This window comes from Tamandua tetradactyla, chromosome 23 (assembly GCF_023851605.1).
Source record: "Tamandua tetradactyla isolate mTamTet1 chromosome 23, mTamTet1.pri, whole genome shotgun sequence".
In the NCBI taxonomy this organism is placed as follows: Eukaryota; Metazoa; Chordata; class Mammalia; order Pilosa; family Myrmecophagidae; genus Tamandua; species Tamandua tetradactyla.
Genome location: NC_135349.1, coordinates 45,430,265 through 45,455,112, shown reverse-complemented (window position 1 = coordinate 45,455,112; position 24,848 = coordinate 45,430,265). Strand labels below are relative to the sequence as shown.

The 24,848-nt window shown below is 39.4% G+C and overlaps 1 pseudogene; it reads left to right on the top strand.

Moving 5' to 3' along the window:
* Nucleotides 1-363: 363 nt before the first annotated feature.
* Nucleotides 364-24,116, top strand: LOC143666776 (rab proteins geranylgeranyltransferase component A 2-like; annotated as a pseudogene).
* The last annotated feature ends 732 nt before the right edge of the window (nucleotides 24,117-24,848 follow it).

Below are 24,848 nucleotides of genomic sequence, written 5' to 3'. Positions count from 1 at the left end.
ATTTTGTGATCCCCTCTCCCCCTCCCGGAGATATTTAAGTCCTTGGACTCATTCATGTACACGGGTGGATAGATTTTTTTTTTAAATATCAGTTCATGTATTAGCAAGCACGGAAAGTTAAAAGAGGGAGAGAAATAAGAGGTATTTCCAAGAGAGAGTGCAATAGGATAAAAACAAAGTCAGTGCCCTGTTGGAGAGAGAGGGAAGGGTTGGGAAACTGCTTGACCTACCATACTTGTCAGGTCAGGGCCGCGAGAGACCGTGATTACAAATGACAGGAGGCCTGTGGCGAAATGATGATGTGGGGTCTCCAAGCAGCAGTGACCACAAGGTACGGGGCAGGACCACGGAAGTGGGTCTCTGATGCGGAGAGGGGAGGAGGACTGGGAGCTGAGCACACGGCGTGGGATGCTCATCCCTGTGCATGGTAACAGCTGCAGAAGGGCGCGGCGCCGCGGCGTGCAGTGGCCCCAGCACGCGCCGTGGGCAGTGGTGGCGCGGGTCGTGCGCGCGAGGAACCCACGAGGAGGCCGAGCTAAGGCGAGGGGGCGGCGGGAGGGCAGGCGCAGGGGGATCCGGCGGGCGATGACGCTTAACCCGGCGCCCCTCTGCAGCCCGGGCACCTACGAGCTCCCGGCGCCCCTGCTTGTCTGCTCGGGTCCACAGGACAGTGGGCGCAGACGACCACCTGCTGGGGCTCAACCTGCCCTAAGGTTCCAGCGGCTCTGCGCCCTCCCCCCACCCCCCACCCCTTCCTGGTCTACGTGGGCTTCAGCGACCTGCCGGCGTCCTTCATCCGAGTCACCTTCCACCTTCATATCCTGCGTGAGGAGCTCGCTGGCTCGGGGACACCGTGGGCTGCGCTTGGGAAGGGTTTAGCTGCAGCCTCTTGGAGAACAGTCCTAGTCACAAATGCATATGTGATGTCTTTTGACATTTACTGCTAAGATGAAATGCAGAAATGAAACCACAAGTCGGTGTTGGTATTCTCCAATGTGATTAGATGTACTTTGTCATGTTTTTATGCAACTGATCTATTTTAAAAAGTACAAAAAAAGGGTGGTGGTAGTGGTGGTAATAGCTAAACTGCTAGACCTGCAACCTCTGCTTCTAGGATAAACTGGAATATGGCAAGGAGAGATTTTATTCCAGCATACAGGTCAACTGAGCTCTCAGCCTAGATTCATAAACCTTTCCTTCCTCAGCAGTTATTACTGGGTACTTTACCTCCCAGGAGGGCTGACAATCTCCCTAGAGAGGTTATAACAGGGACAGGTTTGCCTGAGCCCATCCTTGCAGCTGCATGTTCAAGGGGTGGTCAGAGGGCTGTGCCCGTGATTCAAGAGTTTACAGTGGAGGAAACCGGGCTAGTTTCAGCCTTTTGGAATTGTTCTCCTGGTTGCAGGAATATCAGCAAAGCAGCGATGATGGAAAGCTGCAAGACAAGACCCAGTCCCTGAAACTGAGTCATTACTGGTTTGTAAAAAGGATGCAACCATTTAACCCAGAGAAGCTTGTGGCTATGCCAGTCAGGATTTGGATGACAATGCTGAAGAAACTGGTGCTCTGCAGAAAAATTTGTCCTCAGCAGCATCTAATCTCCTCACTGAGCCTCTGGATTCTGCATGCATGCCCCCCCCCCCCAAAAGGGCATTCATACAATACTATGAAATGTCTGCCAAAGACACTCCAAAAAGTGAGAGAGAGATTTCACTCTAAATGATGTAGAGGAAACTCTGGAAAAGAAAAATGATTGTGGAGATAAAAACCTTTTTTTTTCTCCACACAGTTTTAGATGGAGATAAAGACGAGATCAGGTGTGCAGTAGAAGACAACACTGATCAACTGGTGAGAAATAGGATTACTAACTCTCAAATAGTTAAAAAGGGCAAGAGGTTTAACATAGATTTGGTATCAAAGCTGTTGCAAGAATTGCTAATTGATCTTTTAATCAAATCAATGTGCAGAATTTTAAAATGTCACTCAGATTCTTGCATCTCGGGAAAGAAAAGTAGAACAGGTGTCTTGTCCCAGAGCAGATGTCTTTAATAGCAAAGAACTATCTAAGGTTGAAAAGAAGATGCTTATGAAATTTCTTACATTTTGATTAGACTATGACAACATCCTGATGAATGTCAAGTTTTCAAGCAATGTTCATTTTCAGAGCACTTAACTAAAAAAATTATCTCCCAACCTCCAACATGTTGCACTGCGCTCAATTGCAATGACGTCCCAGTCATCTTGCACTACAATAGATAGCCTTAAAGCAACAAAAAAAGTTCCTTTAGTGTCTTGGACATTTTGGCAACACCCCCTTTTTATTTCCCTTGTATTGCCAAGGAGGGACTCCCCAGTGTTTCTGCAGGATGTGTACAGGTTTTGGGAGAATCTGTCGTCTTCACCATAAAGTACAATGGCTTGTAGACAACAAAGATTCTGGAAGATGTAAAGCAATGATAGATCTCTTTGGTCAAAGAATAAATGCTAAATAAATGCTCTTTGGTCAAAGAATAAATTTATTGGGAGGGGAGTCAGTTACCTTTCTGAGGAAACATGCTCAAATGTGCAGTATAAGCAGATGTCCACAGAGGTGCTCATTGCAGATCAGCCCACACTAACAACAGATTTCCATTTTGATGTGTCTCCAACAGAACCAGGAACTAATGCTGTTCCAGTCACTGAATTATGTTCTTCAACCATGACCATGCATAGCACACCTATCTGGTCCATCTGACGTGTCTGTCTTCTATGACAGCAAGAGGAGACTTAGGATCAGTGGTGATGATGTTATTCACTCTATAAGATGAACCTGAAATAGGTAAGGAAGGACTTGCAAAGCTAAGACTCATGTGGGCTTGTTCTAACTTGCTGACTGCCGGAATGCAATATACCAGAAACGGAATGGCTTTTTAAAAGAGGAATTTAATAACTTGCTAGTTTACAGTTCCAAGGCTGAGAAAATGTCCCAATTACAATACGTCTATAGAAATGTCCAATCGAAGGCATCCAGGGAAAGATACTTTGGTTCAAGAAAGCCGATGACATTCAGGGTTTCTCTCTCAAGTGAGAAGGCACATGGTGAGCACAGTCAGGGGTCCTCTCTCATCTGGAAGGGCACATGGCAAACACGGCGTCATCTGCTAGCTTCCTCTCCTGGCTTCCTGTTTCATGAAGCTCACCGGGAGGTGTTTTCCTTCTTCATCTCCAAAGTCTGCTGGCTAGTGGGCTCTCTGCTTCTCGTAGCTATGTTGTTCTTCTCTGGCTCTCTCTGAATCTCCCATTCTCCAAAATGTTTCCTCTTTTATAGGACCTCAGAAACTAATCAAGACGTACCCAAATGGGTGGAGACGTGTCGTCACCTAATCCAGTTTAACAACCACTCTCAATTAAATCACATCTCCAGGGAGATGATCTAATAACGGATTCAAACATACAGTACTGAATAGGGATTAGAAGAAATGGCTGCCTTTATAAAATGGGATTAAGATTAAAACATGGTTTTTCTAGGGACATACATCCTTCTAAACCAGCACAGGGCTCTTTACTGTAATAGGAGTGATTCCTTGGGAATTAGCAGAAGCTCATATAAAGATTGACTTTCCAATGTTCACACCTGCTCCGGGCCTGACTGCAATAAGCATTCAGTCAAGTAAGCTGACATGCTTTTCCAGTGAAGAATTCTTCCCCCACCCCTCCAAATCCAGGAGGAGATAAAAAAAAGTTTTTATCTCCACAATCATTTTTCTTTTCCAGAGTTTCCTCTGTATCAGGAGACAGTATCTTTGATGGTGACGATAAGCAACCAGAGACTCCTGGAACCAATAATATAATTATGGCCAAACTGGAATCCATTGAGGAAATTAAAAACCTAGAAATCCCAGGGAAGCACCTTCAAAATTAGAAAAGAGCAAACTGGAAATTCCATTTGGGGTCTTCCTCCTAGTGTCAGAATATGCTCATTGAAAGGACAGTTTCCCATATTAAAAGTGGTTATATGATAGATGCTATATATGCAGATGTTGTTTTAACTATCTTTGAGACATTTAGTCACTGGATGTCTTTGTTACTCTGTCAATAACTGATTTATTGGTTATTGGAATTTTTTTGCTTCAAAATAGACACCATGATTGAGAATCTTAAACTACAATAGTTTTATTTTGGAATCAGGTACATATGTGAGGATTCCACAGTAGGAACTCTAGGGAAGGTAATGTTATATCTGCTAACGATCTTTAGATTTTATCATTGTCTACAGAACAAATAACATCTAAGGAGTAGTTTCAATGTTTTTGCAGCTACTATACTATATTGCTATCACCTCTGCTTTCTGTGGGGATGTTTGAAGAGTACAGCATGCACAGAGAGTAAATGATGTGGGTCTTTTATATTACAGTATAAAACATGTAGCCATGCTGGTGGCATTGCAACTAATGCAAGTGCCAGTATGATAAAAACGCATGTGTCTGTGATTGCCAAAAATAATAGTAATCTGCAGGAGTCGCTGGGAGGAGTCAGGGCGAGAGGCAGCACTAGATCATCAGTACTGGTTGGAAAATCGATGATGGAAGCTGCTGCCACAGGGAGAGGAAGCTGCTTCGGTCATCTGCATGAATCTGGGAGAGCAGGACTTTTGCAGAAAGAAAATAATTTCACAGAGACAACAGAGCACAAGAACTTTCCAAAAGCAGATAGGCTTTTTAGAAACCAGAACATGTCTATGTAAAAATGCTCAGAAGGGAGAGAGAGCCACAGTGGCGGCATAGCGAGGTGTGAGATTAAGTCCGTCCTCCAGAGCAGCTACTAAATAGCCAGGAATAGGACAGAACAACTGCCGGGGCCATGTCAGTGACCGGACACACAGCGTACCCCAGTCTGGACCAGCTGGACCGGCTGCGAGACACCCCAGAACTGTGAGTTCCCCAAGCTGCGGTGGCTGGTGCCCCTCCCCCACAGGCTGCTTTCCATAGGGGAAAGGAAAGAGACGTTACCAGCAGCAGGGGCTGAGCCCAACCTAACGCCAATTGTGGAATTAATTCACAAATTCTGACTACTAAAAATAGGCCCCCACGATAAAGATTGAGATGGTATAATCTAGGAATGCCTAGAGTGTATAATGATAGTGACTAAATGTACAAAATTTTTAAATGTTTTTGCATGAGAAAGAACAAAGGAATGTCATTACTGCAGGGTGCTGAAAGTAGCTGGTAAATAATATTTTAAAATTTCAACTTATGTGTGAGACTAAAGCAAAAAATGTTTATTTGGTACAAAATTTATATTTTGACTAGTGAATTTCCTAATATAACTTATGTAGATAGCTTAATTGAACTCCATAAGTACATGGAACCTTGAGTAGGACATGAGATTTTGTTGGTTTGTCTAGAGTGATGCCCGATAAATCCCAGAGTGATTTGATCAGTGAATAAAAAAGTATTTCCAAAGTCCCCTTTGGGGAATGGTGAGAAAGGGGGAAAATTCAACCTTCCCAAGCTGAATTCTTTATATTCTCACAAGCAGTGTGGACAACCAAAGCTATAGGCTGAGCCCCCAGTCTTGGGGTTTGTTCATATGAAACTTAACCCCACAAAGAATAGGTCGAGCCTAGTTAAAATTAGGCCTAAGAGTCAGCCCCATGAGAAATGAGACAAAGTGTCAAATCAGCTTATTCTGGGGTCCTGCTTTGAGAAGGAATTTTCTCTTTCTTTTTTCTGGCTGTGTTTCTACAAAGGCTTAACTGCCTTTGGGTACAGCGGCAGGGCTTCTCAGGCTGCAACTGCCCCAGGCATAGGCAGAAGTGAGCTCTTTTGGGGGCTTGTCTGGAGCCTGTACCTTCCTTAGGGGAGGGGTGGGGCCCAACTCAGGTGAAATCCCTCCCTCAAGGAATTCAGACCCCAGGGTTTGGAAATTTGAAGGGATTAAAGCCAGCCTACAACCTCTCCTCTGTCTCCACCATGCCCCCAGCAGGGAGAGTCTGCCAAAATTAAAGGTACTGCATCACCTTATGCTGGTGGGACCCGCAGGCAGACAAGCACCACATACTGGGCAGGATAAGAAAAACACAGAGTCCAGAGACTTCACAGAAAAGTCTTTCAACCTGCTAGGTCTCACCCTCAGGAGAGATAACTGATCAGGTGATTCTTTCCACCTGACAGGAGGTCAGTTTAGTCTGGGAAACTCTGGCTGGGGTCTATAATACCTAAGTGGACCCTACCAAGGGTGGGGGGGGAAAGACACCACATAAGAAGGACAAGAAACAAGAAAACAAGAACTGAAAAATTCTGCTCTGTTAAACAAAACCTAAACTAGTGGTCCAGAATAAGCTGAACTGAATGTCAAAGAACAGATAGACAACAAAATCATTCAGCAAGAAAATCCTAGGTAAAAGAAGTGAAAACAATCTCTATTAAGAATAAACTAATTAAGGTAATTAAATGCCTAGATGCCAGCAAAAAATAACGAATCACACTAGGAAAATTGAAGATATGGTCCAGTCAAAGGAACAAACCAACAATTCAATGAGATACAGATGTTGAAACAATTAATTCAGAACGTTTGAACAGACATGGAAAACCTCATCAAAAATCAAATCAATAAATTGAGGGAGGATATAAAGAAGGCAAGGAATGAACAAGAAGAAATTGAAAGTCTGGAAAAACAAATCACAGAACTTATGGTGACAAAAGGCACAGTAGAAGAGATGAAAAAAACAATGGAAACCTACAATGTCATATTTCAAGAAGCAGAAGATAGGATTAGTGAACTAGAGGATGGAGCATCTGCAATCTGACAAGCAAAAGAAAATTTCAGGGAAAGAATGGAAAAATATGAGCAGGGACTCAGAATTGAATGACAACATGAAGCGCATGAATACACATGTTGTGGGTGTCTCAGAAGGAGAAGAGATGGGAAAAGGAGGAGAAAAACTAATGGAGGAAATTATCACTGAAAATTTCCCAACTCTTATGAAAGACTTAAAATTGCAGATCCAAGAAGCACAGCATACCCCAAAGAGAATAGATCCAAATACATGTACTCCAAGACACTTACTAATCAGAATGTCAGAGGTCAAAGAGGAGAGAATCTTGAAAGTAGCAAGAGAAAAGCAATCCATCACATACAAGGGAAGCCCAATAAGATTATGCATAGATTTCTCAGAAGAAACCATGGAAGCAAGAAGACAGTGGGATGATATATTTAAATTACTAAAAGAGAAAAACTGCCACCGAGAATTCTATATCCAGCAAAATTGTCCTTCAAAAATGAGGGAGAAATTAAAGCACTTCAGATGAAAAATCACTGAGAGAATTTGTGACCAAGAGACCAGCTGTGCAAGAAATACTAAAGGGAGTACTAGAGGCAGATACAAAAGACAGGAGAGAGAGGTGTGGAGTAGAGTGTAGAAATGAAAACTATCAGTAAAGGTGTAAAAAAAAATTAGATATGACATATAAAATCCAAAAGGCAAAATGGTAGAAGAAAGTACAGTAATAATACTAAATGTTAATGAATTAAACTCCCCAATCAAAAGAGATAGACTGGCAGAATGAATTAAAAAAAACAGGACCCATCTATATGCTGACTACAGGAAACACACCTTGGACCCAAGGATAAACATAGATTGAAAATGACAGGTTGGGAAAAGATATTTCATGCAAATTACAATCAGAAAAGAGCAGGAGTAGCTATACTAATATCCAACAAATTAGACTTCAAATGCAAAACAGTTAAAAGAGACAAAGAAGGACACTGTGTACTAATAAAAGGAACAATTCAACAAAAAAGACATAGCAATCATAAATATTTATGCACTGAGCCAGAATGCTCCAAAATACTTGAGACAAAAACTGAAAAGGGAAATAGACACATCTACCATAACAGTTGGAGACTTCAATCCCCCACTCTCATCAATGGACAGAACATCTAGACAGAGGATCAATAAAGAAACAGAGAATTTGAATAATATAATAAACAAGCTAGACTTAACAGACATTTATAGAACATTACATTCCACAACAGCAGGATACACCTTTTTCTCAAGTGCTCATTGATCATTCTCAAGGATAGACCATATGCTGGGTCACAAAGCTAATCTCAATAAATTTAAAAATTTTGAAATCATACAAAACAGTTTCTCAGATCATAAAGGAATGAAGTTGGAAATCAATAATAGTCAGAGTGCCAGAAAATTCACAAATATGTGGAGGCTCAACAACACACTCTTAAACAACCAGGGGGTCAAGGAAGAAATTACAAGAGAAATCAGTAAATATCTCAAGGCAAACGAAAATGAAAACACAACATATCAAAATTTATGGGATGACCCAGCCAATACAACAAGCAAACTCACCACTCTCCCCCGTCTATGTGGGACATGACTTCCAGGGGTGTAGACCTTCCTGGCAACATGGGACAGAAATCCTAGAATGAAATGAGACTCAGCATCAAGTGATTGAGAAAAACTCTAGAATGAGCTGAGATGCAGCATCAAGGGATTGAGAAAACCTTCTCAATCAAATGGGGGAAGAGTGAAATGAGACAAAGTGTCAATGGCTGTGAAATTCCAAACAGAGTCGAGAGAGATCCTGGAGGTCATTCTTACGCATTAAATGGATATCACCTTGTTATCCAAGATGTAATGGAGAGGCTGGAGGGAACTGCCTGAAAATGTAGAGCTGTGTTCCAATAGCCATGTTTCTTGATGATGATTGTATAATGATACAGTTTTCACAATGTGACTGTGTGATTGTGAAAACCGTGAGTCTGATGCTCCTTTTATCTACTTTGTCAACAGACGAGTAGAATATATGGAATAAAAATAAATAATAGGGGGAACAAATGTTAAAATTAAAAAAAATAAAAATAAAAAAATGTATGGGATGCAGCTAAGGTAGTGCTAAGAGGGAAATTTATTGCCCTAAATGCCTATATCAAAAAAGAAGAAAGGACAAAAATTGAGGAATTAACTGTTCACTTGGAAGAATTAGGGAAAGAACAGCAAACTAACCCCAAAGAAAGCAAAAGGAAAGAAATAATGAAGATTAGAGCAGAAATAAATGAAACTGAGAGCATGAAAACAGTTGAGAAAATCAACAAAACCAGAAGTAGGTTCTATGAGAAAATCAATAAGATTGATGGACCCCTGGCAAAAAGAAGAAGAGAGAGGATACAACTAAATAAAATCAGAAATGGAAGAGGAGACATAACCACTTGCCCCACAGAAATAAAGGAAGTAATGAGAGAATATTATGAACAGCTTTATGCTAATAAATACAACAACGTAGATGAAATGGACAACTTTCTAGAAAGGGCATGAAAAACCAACATTGAGACAAGAAGAAATAGACAAATCAACAAACCAATCGCAAGTAAAGAAATTGAATAAGTCATTAAGAAGCTCCCCAAAAAGAAAAGTCCAGGACCAGATGACTTCACATGTGAATTCTACCAAACGTTACAGAAAGAATTAGTACGAATCCTGCTCAAACTCTTCAAAAAAATCGAAGAGGAGGGAAAGCTACCTAACTCATTCTACAAAACCAACATCACCCTCATACCAAGGCCTGACAAAGATATTACGAAAAAAGAAAACTACAGACCAATCTCTCTAATGAATATAGATGCAAAAATCCTCAACAAAATTCTAGCAAATCGAATCCAGGAGCACATTAAAAGAATTTTACACCACAACCAAGTAGGATTCATCCCAGGTATGCAAGGATGGTTCAATATAAGAAAATCAATTAATGTAATACACCATATTAACAAATCAAAGCAGAAAAACCACATGATCATTTTGATTGATGTAGAAAAGACATTTGACAAAATTCAACATCCTTTCCTGTTGAAAACACTTCAAAGGATAGGAATAGAAGGGAACATCCTTAAAATGATAAAGGGAATATATGAAAAACCCACAGCTAATATCATCCACAATGGGGAAAAACTGAAAACTTTTCCCCTAAGATCAGGAACAAGACAAGGATGTCCACTATCACCACTTTTATTCAACATTGTATTGGAAGTTCTAGCCAGAGCAGTTAGACAAGAAAAAGAACTACAAGGCATCAAAATTGGAAAGGAAGAAGTAAAACTATCACTGTTTGCAGATGATATGATACTATATGTCAAAAACCCCGAAAAATTCACAGTAAAGCTACTAGAGCTAATAAATGAGTACAGCAAAGTGGCAGGTTACAAGATCAACACTCCAAAATCTGTAGTTTTTCTATACAGTAGTAATGAACAAGCTGAGGGGGAAATCAAGAAACGAATTCCATTTACAATTGCAACCAAAAGAATAAAATATTTAGGAATAAATCTAACTAAAGAGACAAAAGACTTATACAAAGAAATCTACAAGAAATTGTTTAAAGAAATCACAGAAGTCCAAAATAGATGAAGGGCATACCGTGTTCATGGATTGGAAGACTAAATATAATTAAGATGTCAATTCTACCTAAATTGATTTACAGATTCAATGTAATACCAATTAAAATCCCAAAAACTTACTTTTCAGAACTAGAAAAACCAATAACCAAACTTATCTGGAAGGGCAGGGTGCCCCAAATAGCTAAAAGTATCCTGAGAAAAAAAAATGAAGTCAGAGGTCTCATGCTGCCTGACTTTAAGGTGTACTATAAATCTACAGTGGTCAAAACAGCATGGTACTGGCATAAACATAGATATACTGACCAATGGAATCAAATAGAGTGTTCACATTTAGACCCTCTCATCTATGGACAATTGATCTTTGATAAGGCAGTCAAGCCAGCTCACCTGGGATAAAACAGTCTCTTCAATAAATAGTGCCTTAGAGAACTGGATATCCATATGCAAAAGATGAAAGAGGATCCATATCTCACACCCTGTACAAAAATTAACTCAAAATGGATCAAAGACATTAGATCTAAGACCATAAAACTGTTAGAAGAAAATGTAGGGAAATAACTTTTAAATCTTATAAAAGGAGGCAGTTTCCTAGACCTTATACCCAAAGCATGAGCATTGAAGATAGAAAGAAAGAAATGGGAACTCCTCAAAATTAAACATTTTTGCGCTTAAGTGTCAAGTTTAAGAACTTCATCAAGAAAGTAGAAAGACAGCCTACACAATGGAGACAATATTTGTAAACGATGTATCAGATAAAGGTCTAGCCTCCAGAATATATGAAGAGATTGTTCAACTCAACAGCAGAAAGACAGACAGCCCAATTACAAACTGGGCAAAAGACTTGAACAGACACTTCTCAGAAGAGGAAATACAAATGGCCAAAAGGCACATGAAAAGATGCTCAATTTCCCTGGCTATTAAGGAAAAGCAAATCAAAACCACAATGAGATATCATCTCACACCCACCAGAATGGCCATTATCAATAAAACAAAAAAAAGCGACAAGTGCTGGAGAAGATGAGGAGAAAGAGGCACACTTATCCACTGTTGGTGGGAATGTCAAATGGTACAACCACTGTGGAAGGCAGTTTGGTGGGTCCTCAGGAAGCTAAGTATAGAATTGCCATACGACCCAGCAATACCATTGCTAGGTATCTACTTGGGGGACATGAGGGCAAGGACACAAATGGACATTTGCACATCAATGTTTATAGCAGCATTATTTACAATTGTGAAGAGGCAGAAACAGCCAAAATGCCCATCAAGAGATGAGTGGCTAACCAAACTATAGTATATACATACGATGGAATATTATGCAACTGTAAGACAGAATAAAGTTATGAGATATGTAACAACATGGATGGACCTTAAGGACATTATGCTGAGTGAGATTAGCCAGAAACAAAAGGACAAATACTGTATGGTCTCACTGATATGAACTGACATTAGTGAATAAACTTGGAAAATTTCACTGGTAACAGAGACCATCCGGAAATAGAAATAGGGTAAGATATTGGGTAATTGGAACTGAAGGGATACAGATTGTTGCAACAAGACTGAATATAAAAACTCAGAAATGGACAGCACAATACTACCTAACTGTAATATAATTGTTAAAACACTAAATTAAGCCGAATGTGAGAATGATAGAGGGAGGAGAGCTGTGAGCACAAATGAAATCAGAAAGAAAAATAGATGATAAAGACTGAGATGGTATAATCTAGGATTGCCTAGAGTGTATAATAATAGTGACTAAATGTACAAATTTAAAAAATGTTTTTGCATGAGGAAGACCAAAGGAGTATCATTACTGCAGAGTGTTGAAAATAGATGGTAATTAATATTTAAAATTTTTAACTTATGTGTGAGACTAAAGCAAAATATGTTTATTTGGTACAAAATTTATATTTTGACTACTGCAGTTCCTAATATAACTTATGTAGACAGTTTAATTGGACACCATAAGTACATGGAACCTTGAGTAGGTCATGAGATTTTGTTGGTTTGTCCAGAGTGATGCCCTGATAAATTCCAGAGTGATTTGAATAGTGAATAAAAAAGTATTTGCAAAGTCCCCTTCAGGGAATGGTGAGAAAAGGGGAAAATTCAACTTCCCCAAGTGGAGAATTCTTGATATTCTCACAAGCAGTGGGGACAACCAAAGCAATAGGCTGAGCCCCCAATTTGGCGTTTGTTCAAATGATACTTAACCCCACAAGGGATAGGTCAAGCCTACTTAAAATTAGGCTTAAGAGTCACCCCCAAGAGAACCTCTTTTGTTGCTCTGATGTGGCCTTTCTCTCCAGCCAACACAACAAGCAAACTCACTGCCCTCCCCCTGTCTATGTGGGACATAACTCCCAGGGGTGTGGACCTTCCTGGCAACATGGGACAGAAATCCTGGAATGAACTGAGACTCAGCATCAAGGGATTGAGAAAACCTTCTCGACCAAAAGAGGGAAGAGTGAAATGAGACAAAATAAATGTCAATGGCTGAGAGATTACAAACAGAGTCGAGAGGTTATCCTGGAGGTTATTCTTATGCATTAAATAGATATCACCTTGTTATCCAAGATGTAATGGAGAGGTTGGAGGGAACTGCCTGAAAATGTAGAGCTGTGTTCCAGTAACCATGTTTCTTGACAATGATTGTATAATGATATAGCTTTCACAATGTGACTGTGTGATTGTGAAAACCTTGTGTCTGATGCTCCTTTTATCTACCTTATCAACAGACGAGTAAAACATATCGAATAAAAATAAATAACAGGGGGAACAGATGTTAAAACAAATTTAGTAGGTTGAAATGCTAGTGATCAATGAAAGGGAGGGGTAAGGGGTATGTTATGTATGAATTTTTTTCCGTTGTGTTTTTATTTCTTTTTCTGAATTAATGCAAATGTTCTAAGAAGATGATGAATATGCAACTATGTGATGATATTATAAATTACTGATTATATATGTAGAACGGAATAATCATAAATTAAGAATGTTTGTGTTAGTTTGTTGTTATATTTTTAACAAAATTTAAAAATTAATTAAAAAAAGAAAAGGAGGAGTAATAAAAGAAGACAGAACAGGTTATATACCAGCATCCCATATCACTACAGTAAGGTAAAAGTTAAAAAAGGTCAGACTTCAAACTTACATCCTTTTTTCCCTTAAGTCCTACTTCCTCTCCTCTCCGTCTTTATTATGGAGCTCAGATTTTTCTTACCCATACAAACTGCTAGAATAAATTACCCATGAACACAAATAAAGCCAGGAATTATAGGTAAATTCAGTAAGGATTTTCTCCCACCACACACACCTTATCCTGAACCTGGAGAAAAGGTGAGCTATTTATTACCTACCCAAAGTCCCAAGTCTGTCTCTGTAAAGATGGACCCCAGTTCTTCCAGTCTCTATCCAGTCTCCAACCTACTACCTGCCTCTGTTCTCTACCCACTGTAAGACCAGAAATTCATGCCACATCCTATTTTCTGGCAGTGTTAAATACAACTTCAACTCATCAAAATGCAAGAAAATGCTAATGAAAGCCATCTCCAACCTTCCCTTCTCACTGCATCTTAAAATGCTTATTCTCTCTACAGACTTCACACACTTGCCTTGAAAAAAAAAAAAAGCTGATAACACTCTAAATGACCTATAAGTATATTTGTGTTTCTGAAGAAAATTATAATGTCAAACCATTGCAATACATCCAATTTTTGAAAGGGTATATAACGTCTACATCATAACTATGTGGGCCTTTTAAATTCATTTCCTAGTTCTAAATGGAAATTTTACTAGCAGCTAATTTTTCATTTTAAAAACTTTTCTTAGTATTTCTAAACACCAATACAGCAATCATGTCACCTGTGGCATTTTAATATATAGTCTCTTGTACAGAACATAAAGCAGCCTCATTTTAGTTTGCAGAAGTAAATAGTTCATACCTTTAGATAAGATTTCTCTAATAGTCAAAAAGTATTATTCTGGTAATAGACTTCCTCTAATGCAAATTAAATTATGCAGTCTTTTCCCTGTACAGTTAGAGCAACCATAAAATTCTACTTGTTATTTAACCAATTAATTTCCAGTGACAGAACAGCTTTTCTTCCCCGACTCCAAATTCCCTGACAACTGCACATTTGACCCACAATTTCAAAAGAGCACCACCGAATATCATAAATTAGTCATATATTGGCATGAAAAAAATGAACAAGAATATTATTATAGGCCGCGATTAAAATGTAGAATGACATGAAAGCAGGAAATTTGCTTTAAAAAGCAAAGCACAAATAAGAAAATATGAAGGATTTAAAATTCTTTAATTTTTTGACTAAGCCCGTTTTCTATCTGACTAAAATTTCACCAGTGGTCTCCCAGTACTGCTCTTACGTAACTTCCACCAATAATAAAAATGTAAATTTGAAACGGATTTCTCATAAGCTTTCAACACAAAAAGCAATAAAATTCCATTATGTCTGTCAAAAAAAAAAATGCTCAGAAGACTTTAAAATGGACCTAATGGCCCAAAGATATCCAGGCTTAATAGAAGATTTTAGGCGGGTGCTGACTCTTGGCACCGCCAATTGACCCTGGGTAACTGTAAGCCTCCATAATTCTTCTATTCTGACGGTGATTTTCCAGCCTTCGGGCATACCCCAACAATGACTAAAAATAGAGTGGCAAAGACGCTCGTTGCCATTCCAAGGGAAAAAGTTTTGTGATCTGGGGTACAAGGCTATTCCAAAAATCAAAATTATTATTCCAGTAATGAACCAACAGAAGCAGTCACAGTGTCTAAGTGAAAACACTTCTTGCTTTGTCTGATGGGTCTTATCTGCAGGGATTAGGACCAAACAAAAGTTAATGTCAGATCAGTCAAAGGGGTGACTAGGAATCTATCTTCTTAACTGTAGTGACATTGCTTTTAGATGAAGTTTTGAGTTCTTTTCACTATGCATTATCGTGTGTGCTGATAGCACAATACTAAGAGGTAATTTTTAGGACAACCCTGGTGTGGACTTCATAAAATCCGTAAATATGGTTGTCTGGATAGGGAGTATATTAAAGCTCTTTGTATTACTTTAGCAACAGTTTTCTAAGTTTGAATTATCTCAAAATAAAAATGATTTTTTTAAATACTGCACCTATTACATGCTTGGAGGAGCACTTCTTAACAAAAGTTTCCAATTCATGTTGAACAACGAATTTTGTAAATGTCATTTTTATTTCATGTGTACTATTTCAAGTTGGAGCCCAGTTAAGAAGAAATTTTATACTTAGAGCCTTATGGTCAGAAGAGATTTTTTTTTTTGCATGGGCAGGCACCGGGAATCGAACCCGGGTCTCCGGCATGGCAGGTGAGAACTCTGCCTGCTGAGCCACGGTGGCCTGCCCAGAAGAGATTTTTTTTAATTGAAGTTTATGTAAATGCTTTTGTCTCAGAAAATGGTGATCCAATGATAGAAAAAAAGGCTTTACCATTTATGTGACACATGAGACTCAGAATTAGAGTACTGAATCTTTGAAAGTCAGCATTACCCCATTCAGCAACTGTTAAAACAGTTGAAAAAGTGGTCAGACTGTCTAGAGATATGAATGACGCTGATCTTGAAAGGACTAGGGTAATCAGAATACTGGGTAAAGGATGATATGGCCCATAATTTCAAACTTCAACCTCTGTGCGAGACCAAAGGCAGAGATACTTATTTGGTACAAAATTTATATTTTGGGTAGCACATTATCTAATTTAGCTTGTATGGTCAGTTTACTTGAACACCATAATTACATGGAATCTTAACTAGGGCGTGAGATCTTTTTGGTTTGTTCAGATTAGTGTGATGCCCCAATACATCCCAGAGTAATTTAGGGAGAGAATAAAGAAGTATTTGAAAAGTCCCCTTGGGGAACTGGGACTAAAGGAGGAAATATTAAACATCCCCATCTGAGGAATTCTTGATATCCTTGCAAGCAGTGGGGACAACCAATTCAATAGGCTGAGTCCTCAATCTTAGGTCTCACCTCCAGGAAGCTTATTCCTGCAAAGGAAAGGTAAATCCTACTGATAATTATGCCTAAAAGTCACCCCTGGAGACCCCTCTTTTGTTGCTCAGATGTGGCCTCTCTCTCTAAGCCAACCTGGCAGGTGAACTCACTGCCCTCCCCCTACGTGGGACCTGACTCCCAGAGATGAGCTGGAACCGGGCATCATGGGATTGAGAAAGCCTTCTTGACCAAAAGGGGGAAGAGAAAAATGAAAAGCAGAGTTGGAAGGTTATCCTGGAGGTTTTTCTTATGCATTATATAGATATACCTTTTTATTAACGATGCAATCGAGTGGCTAGAGGGAAGTCCCTGAAACTGTTGAACTGTGTTCCAGTAGCCCTGATTCTTAAAGAAGACTGTATAACGATGTGGCTTATACAATGTGACTGTGTGATTGTGAAAACCGCGTGTCTGATGCTCCTTATATCCAGCATATAGACAGATAAGTAAAAATAAATAAATAAATAGACAGATAGCAATTTAAAATAAATAAATAATAAGGGGAGATAAAGGGGAAAAAATGGGTAGATTGATATACTGTGCATCAATGAGAGGGAGGGGTAAGGTATATGGGATGTATGAATTATTTTTCTTTCTTTTTCTAGAGTGATGCAAATGTTCTAAAAATGATCATGGTGATAAATACACAGTTACGTGATGATATTGTGAGCCATTGATTGTATAATATGGTTGGACTGTACATGTAGATATTTCTCAATAAAAATATGTAAAAAAATATATACTTTCCCATGACATATTATATTACGACACAATTCCAGGAGGAGTGAATGAAGTGGAAAAACTTCAGGTATGATTCGTGTACAAAGAGTGTCTAAGTCCAGGGTACAGGGGGAAAGCTGCGATTGCATGCTATGGGCTGTGTTTAACAGGAAAACATCAGCACCACCACAGCAACAGCAGAGGTAAATAATGGGGGGAGGGACAAGATGTAAGGGGAGGTTTAGATTTCCTATTTGGTGAGGGTATGTTTATTGGTCATCTTTCTCTTGGGAACAATAAAATTATGTAAAATGGAGAGCAATGATGGACGGTGGACTCTGGGTATTATATGTGATGCCTAATGAATGCAGGTGGCTGAAGGACGCACTGACAGAGAAGTAGATTGGTGTAGACATATGATTTGAATATTGTGGTCCTACAAGAAGGAACAAAGTTGTGAGGCATGCAACATTGTGAATGAACCTGTGGGACGTTTGCTGAGTTAAAGTAAGCCAGAAACAAAAGAATAATTATTTTATGGTCTCCTTTAGAAAATGCTTACAAGAAAGCAGGGGCCTAGATTGTCATCTCTTATAGCAGACACATGGAGTCCGGAGTGGTAATTATTATTTCTGGATTTTGAGAGGCTGCTTTATATATCTATAACCTGGTATTTAGAGATAAGAATGAAGCCAATCAGGTCAGGATTAAAGTAATTTAGAACACAGAGGTAAGGAAGACATTGTCTATATTTTAGAACCACACCTACTCTTTGAGACCAAAGGAAGAAACGTCTGTTTTGTTTGGAATCTAAATTTTCTGTTCCACATAATTTAACTCAACCCGTCTGTATAGTTCATTTGAACAACTGAAACTTAGGGAGCCCAGAATAAGAAAGAGGGCCTTTAATCCTGTATAGCTTAAAGTAATGCCTGGATACATCCAAGAATATATTACACAGATATTCAAAAAGAATTGGCAAAGTCCATTAAGGGATGGGAGAAAATATATGAAAATATTAAACTTTACCATCAGGGACCCCCCTGATACTGTATCAAACATTAGGGATAACCAAATCAATAGGCCAAGCCCTTGATCTTGAGGCTTATTCTTGTGAAGTATTATGTAGGTAGTGGAGAAGCTTAGCCTACCTATAGGTATACCTAAGAGTTACTTCTGGAGGACCTCTTTTGTTGCTCAAATGTGGCCTCACTCTCTCTAAGCTCAACTCTGTAAGTAAAAGCATTGCCCTCATCCCTATGTGGGGATATCCAGGGGTGAAAATCTCCCTGGCTGCATGGGAAATGACTGGTCCTGGCCATCTCCAGGGATTAACAATTTCATCCTGACCAAAAGCGAGGAAAGAAGTGTAAAAAAAGGTATCAGTGGCTGAGAGAGTTCAAATAGAGTTGAGAGGCTACTCTGGAGGTTGCTCTTATGCAAGTTTCAGTTAGACACTGCTACCTACCATAACATGCCAAACCCCAAACAAAACCATTCCAGCCAATTCTAAAGAACACCTAGGGCAATATAGAAGATTCTACAAAGGTTCTATGCAATAAGGTAACTTCCAGAAACCTACAACCTCCAGATGGGTCCCTGGGCCAGATAAATTCTGAAACCTAGAGGGCCCAGCCTCTCCAGAACATCACCTAGTTCCATCTCCCTACCCCATATTGTTGACAGCACCTTCCAACGTGAAAAAGTTAGAATGTGCATAACCTAAATACCCTTAAAGAGAGGGATAGAAAGATCAAAGGTGATGGTAGAGTCATACAGAGAAGGTAGGTTTTAACAAATGAATATGGTTGCTGAATCATTAAATTGATATTTCTATCTTAGAGCAGCTAGAAGTAAAAACCTGAAATTGTAGAATTGTAACCCATACCAAACTCTGAAATCTGTTCTACAACTACTTGTTATTCTTTTCTTTAAAAGTTATTGCTTTTATATATATGTTATTTTTCATAAAAATTTTTAAAAAGTCGATTAGTGATAATAAAAGAAATATTTATTCCTTCTCTATATTCTGGAACAGCTAGAAGGAAAAATCTGAGAGGATGGTATGGTAGCCCCTGACAAACTCTGGGATCTGTCCTATAACTACTTGTTGAAGAGCTCTTTGAAAACTATTGCTTTTTCTTTTTTTGTTTTGTTCATGTTGCATTATACAATAAAACAAGTTTTTAAAAGTTACAGCAAAAGGTGGCCACTGCGGCTCAGCAGGCAGAGTTCTTGCCTGCCATGCTGGAGACCTGGGTTCAATTCCTGGTGCCTGCCCATGCAAGAAAAAAAAAAAACAGTAAAAATATGGGTGAAATTTGTCTAAATATGAAAATCGTTAATGTTAATTTGCTTTGTAAATGGGTTTACACTATGTTCATTTATCTCCAGTTCTCTGTTTGAAATTTTTGCATATTAAAAATATTAGTATTTTGTCCATTAAAAAAAAAGAGCTTGTTCATGTTTATTTCCAACAAAGCATGCTGGCAAAGATTCAGATTCAATGCACACATTTAATAGCGGTGTTACGTCAAAAACTGACCGAATATTTTCCACAAAAATTAACTCAAATGGATCATAGAAGTAAATGTAAAATTCAAAACTATTAAACATCTAGAAGATAATACAAGAGGAAATCTAGGTGACCTTGGTTTTTGCAGTGAGTTTTTTGATGCAACACCAAATAATGATCTATGAAAGAAAGGCTTGCCATATTGAACTTATAATTGAATTTTGATATTAAAAACTTCTGCCCTGCAAAAAACACTACTTCAAGAAAGAAAAGACAAGCCACAAGCTGGGAGAAAATATTTGCAAAACACATATTTGTAAACAACATATCCAAAATATACAAGAACTCTTAAAACTCTACGAGAGGAAACCAAACAGCCACATTTAATAGTGGGCAAAAATCTGATTGGACATCTTGCCAAAGAATATACATAGATGGCAAATAAACTTATGAAAATGTGCTCATCATCATGTGTGGTAGGGGAATTGCAAATTAAAACAATAATGAGGTATCACTGCACATCAATCAAAATGGATAAAATCTAAAACTCTAACAATCCCACATGCATAAAAGACCTGGGGCAACAGGAAATCTCATTCGTTGCTGGTGGGAATGCAAAATGGTACAGCCAACTTGGAAGACAGTTTGGCAGTTTCTTATAAAGCTAAACATAGCCTTCCCACAAGATCCAGCAATCACTCTCCTAGGTATTTACCCAAAGGAGTTGAAAAACCTACGTTCACACGAAAATGCACATGGAAAGGTTATAGCACATTTATTCATAATTGCCTTAAACTGGAAACAAGCCAGATGTCCTTGAAAGGGCGAATGCATAAACACAGTATGGTACCTCAATAGCGTGGGATGTTATTCAGTGATAAAAATAAATGAGTTATCAAGCCAGAAAAAAGACACAGAGGACCCTTAAATGCATAGTGCTTAGTGAAAGAAGCCAGTCTGAAAAGGCTACATACTATATAATTTCAACTATATGATACCCTGGAAAAGGCAAAACTATAGCAACAGTAAAAGAATAGTGATTGCAGGGGTCAGGGTTAGGGATGAAAGGTGGAGCCCAGGGATTTGATAGAGTGGTGGTAGATACACGACATTATGCATTTGGCAAAACCCACAACACAAACAGTGAACACCAATGTAAGCGATGCATTTAGTTGGTATAATTATCAATATTGGCTCATCAATTGTAACAAATGTACCACACCAATGCAAGATGTTAAGAACAGGAGAAACTGTGAGTGAGGACAGAGGAGGTTTATAAGAACTCTTTACACTACCTTTTCAATTTTCTGTAAACCTATTTCTGCCTGAAAAAAAAATCTCTCTCTCAAAAAAAAATGGCTTAGCAGTGACACTGGAGGGTCAGCTATTGCATCCTTAGAGGCTCTTTTAATTCATGATGAAAACCTTTAGAACTCAATTTAAGAAAAAGGAAGTACAAAGCTGTCTTCCCCAATTTTATGGTTGGTGGGATAAGAGAAGCTGGCATTCCCAATCACAGTGGAGAATGACACCATGGGGAAATGATGCAGCATTGTAATTGCATTTAATGGAAACATTTTATTATTTTTCCATTTAACTAACTACTTGCCATTTGCTGATTCTCTTTTGCCTATTTACAAAGCATTTCTATTCTCCTTAGCTGCAGGATGTTGTCAAATGTATTTTCAAGCATTTGTTGTTACGTGTGCCTTTCTGATTTCTTTTATTAATATGATGAGGGACAAAGCTCTCTGCCCCTAAGACCAAATACAATATCATTTTTAGGATTCTCAGCTGACTATATTTTTTGTTTCATACATAAAATGCTCATTTTTTAATTGCTTTGGCCAGGGTATATCTAGTTTATCTATTTGCCAACTTTACAACAATTAGCTTTTAATTTTATGTACCAGGCCAAGTATTTGATTTCCAGTTTCGTATTTTAAGTTTCCTTATTAAATTCCTGTATTTCCTTTGTGTTTTTTTTCCCTTCCAGTTCCTTGGGTTGACAAATGTTTCCTTTATGTTCTCTCTTGATAAGTAAAGAATGCATTTCAAGTTATACTTGAAAATAATAAAATGGATTCTTAAAGGAAAAAAAAAATCACTTGAAAGATGCAAGCCATCATAAGCAAAGTCTTGGCAAATGATATACTAGGGGAATATATCTTCAGCCTATAGAAGACAAAGAGTTGATAAGCCTTACACAGAATCCACAAGGAAAAATTAAGAAAAAAGCAATACTATAGTAGACAGAGATCATAAAATGAAACCACGTCTGAAGAAATGCAATTGTCAGTGAATCTAAAAAGACATGCCTGACCTCACCTGTAACAAGGAGAAGAGCATCTTTAATGCCCTCCAAACACAACACTACATTTATAAGCTAAAATTTGCAGTTTCCTTCATCTAGTGTTAAAAGCATCAGTTTCACAACAGAAGCAGCCAGGCACCCTTCCAGGTGGAATGCCAAGGCCCGCCGGCTGGGTCTCTTTTTGTAGGACACAGATCTCGATTGGATGATTGCAGCAATGTGGGTTCTCATGGAAGGACATTTTCACTCAGCAGTTGAGCTTTCTTCCGATTAATCTAAAATTAAAAGGGTCTAGATGCTGAGCAGTTGAGGAAACTCCTGAATGGACAGACTGGAGACAAGCACTCGCATACTGTAGGCAGGGTCCATGTAACCCTGTAGGAACCTCGGCAGTCCCGGCCTTGTCGGCCCTGCTGTGCGGGGGCGGCCGTTTCATTGGTTCCACCTGAGGGTGGTTGGGTCAAGATGAGGGGCGGCTCCTCCTCAGCTGTCACTCACTTTAGGCCAGAGTTTCCCCCACCCGGGGTCTCCGGTTGGAAGCGCAATGCCCCAGGCTCTTTCCTGGGGGATCCCGGGCAGGTCCAGGGGTGAGACATTTCCAAGCACCAAAGGATCCTTAATATCAGCAAAGACTGCGGAGTGCTGTTTTAAATCATTCGCTCTATATGTCTTTATTCACAACTTCGTGAAGGACAGATTGGGTACAAAAGTGCACAATTCAGTTACACGCACACGTGGAAGCATCAGCACAATCAAGTGTGTGGACATACGCATCACCCCAGAGTCACCTGTGCCCCCGTGTGCCCTTTGTCCTGTGCTTCTCTCCCTCCATTCCCAGGCAACCCCTGATGTGCTTCCTGCCGCTGGGGACTACTTTGCATTTCATATGTGACGTCACCCAGTGCCTGCTCTTCTGTGAATTTCTCCTTTCACGCAGAACCGTTGTTCTGAGATTCTCCCATGTTGTTTTGAGCATCAATAGTTTCTTCTTACCCTGAGTGGTATTCCATTTTAGGAATTATTACAGTTTGTTTCTTTTAAAATCCATGCACTCTTTGATGGATATTTAGGCTGTTTCCAGGTTGGGACATTACACAAGTGTTGGTGATTAAAGAGGAATGTATAATGAAGGCATACTTTCCCTTTTCATAGGAAAAAATTAAGATAAACTTCAGAGTAAAGTTGGTAAAAATAAAAGGAAGAGAAAATCCTACGTAAATCCTATATAAATGAAAATATCATTTTGCGAAATGGGGCTTTGGATATTATTTTCTTCAAGATTTTCCATCTCAGAACTGGAAAACACTTCTAAAGCATCTAGAGAAGGGATCCACATTTCAATAGGTGAAACCTAAAGCAAAATTTATAATTGTTTTAAAAAATAATACTAAGGAGTTGCCTGAATGAGAAATTGGTAAAAATAAAAAAATAAATAACTATAACACAAATCGCTGGCTTTTCCACCTTGCTGCTGGGCACAGAAATATCCCCTCTGGAAATGTATTATATATATATATGTATAATATTTATATGCTATATATAGACATTATATAATATCAGTTTTAGTTCAACAATTTGGTTTTTTTAATATTAGTCTTGGAAAAACTTTAGAAAATACAAGAACAAACTAAGTTGTCACATCCTCTAATCACCATCAACAATGATTTCCCGATGCAGTTCATGTCTTCTTCTCATCAGCTTTAGTGATAATCAAATGTTTTGTCATGTTCCACTATATCATGATTTTTAAAAATACTCTAGTTTTCAATTTTTTCCCTTTATGAGCGGTTTACCTTGAATATATCCCCTCACCTTTATCTTAGACAAGTGTCTGGATTAAGTTACTGCCCTCTTTTTTCATTTCCAAGAGCTTTTCTTTTTTTCTTACTGAGCGTTTATAACATCCTGTTTCCTTTTATTTGGGCAGTATGTTCTTCTACATTTGTGAAAATGCTAATTACAAGTTGAAAGTTTTGGGGTTTGTTTCCTGAACCACCTCTGTGTCCTGTACGTTTCTTTCTGTCTGTTAGGGCAGAGGTGGTCCTCACAGGTCCTAGCTCCCGGGCTCTCCCTTCATGGCTTGCAGTGAGGCACCCAGGGACTGAGGGCAGGGCTTGCTGCCTGCTGGGATTTCTAGAGTGAGTGGGCAGCCTGGTAAAATGACTTTGTCACTTCAAGCCCCCAGTGTCAATTGAGAGGGAAGCAAGCACTTTTGTTAGTAATCTCAGGAAAGACGCAGGCAGTCCCCTGCCTGAGCTGAAGGATTGAGGGAGCCCGAGTTACGTGAGACAGCAGTGGCTGGCAGCGATTAGGTTAGTGACCCTAAATTTTTGGAAGCCTCATTACGTGACTTCCTGCAGCATATATGTGTGTCTCCTTGGATTCTCGTCACGGGAGGATCGCTCTGTTGTCAGGATCATATGTTACCAGGCATGCAGAGTTAGAAGGGAGAGAAGCTCGGGGGTATTCCCAAGAGGGGGCCCAACTGGACCAAGAAGACATCAAGACACTGCAGGAGTGTGAGCAGACTGTGGCTTCCGAGGGCTGGAGAGCTCCACCACAGATGGAAGCTGCTAAGGGAGGGAGGGCTACTAGAGAAAGTGACCAAGGAGGACAGGCGCCATGGGGTGAGAACGGGCTGTTTGCAATGGGGTTGGGGGGCGCGGGGTCTCACAGGGAGCAGTGGTGGCAAGGTTGGGGCCGTGACCAGGGGAGTTGGCATCCGATGTGGAGAGAAACACAGGGTGTCACATGGAGCATCTGTGAGCTGAGCCCCGGTGTGGGACGGTCACCTCTGTGCATGTGCTGGATCATCAGTGGTGGTAGAAAGAGAGCAGAAGGGATGGCCATTGCTGTGACAGGGAAAGGGCAATC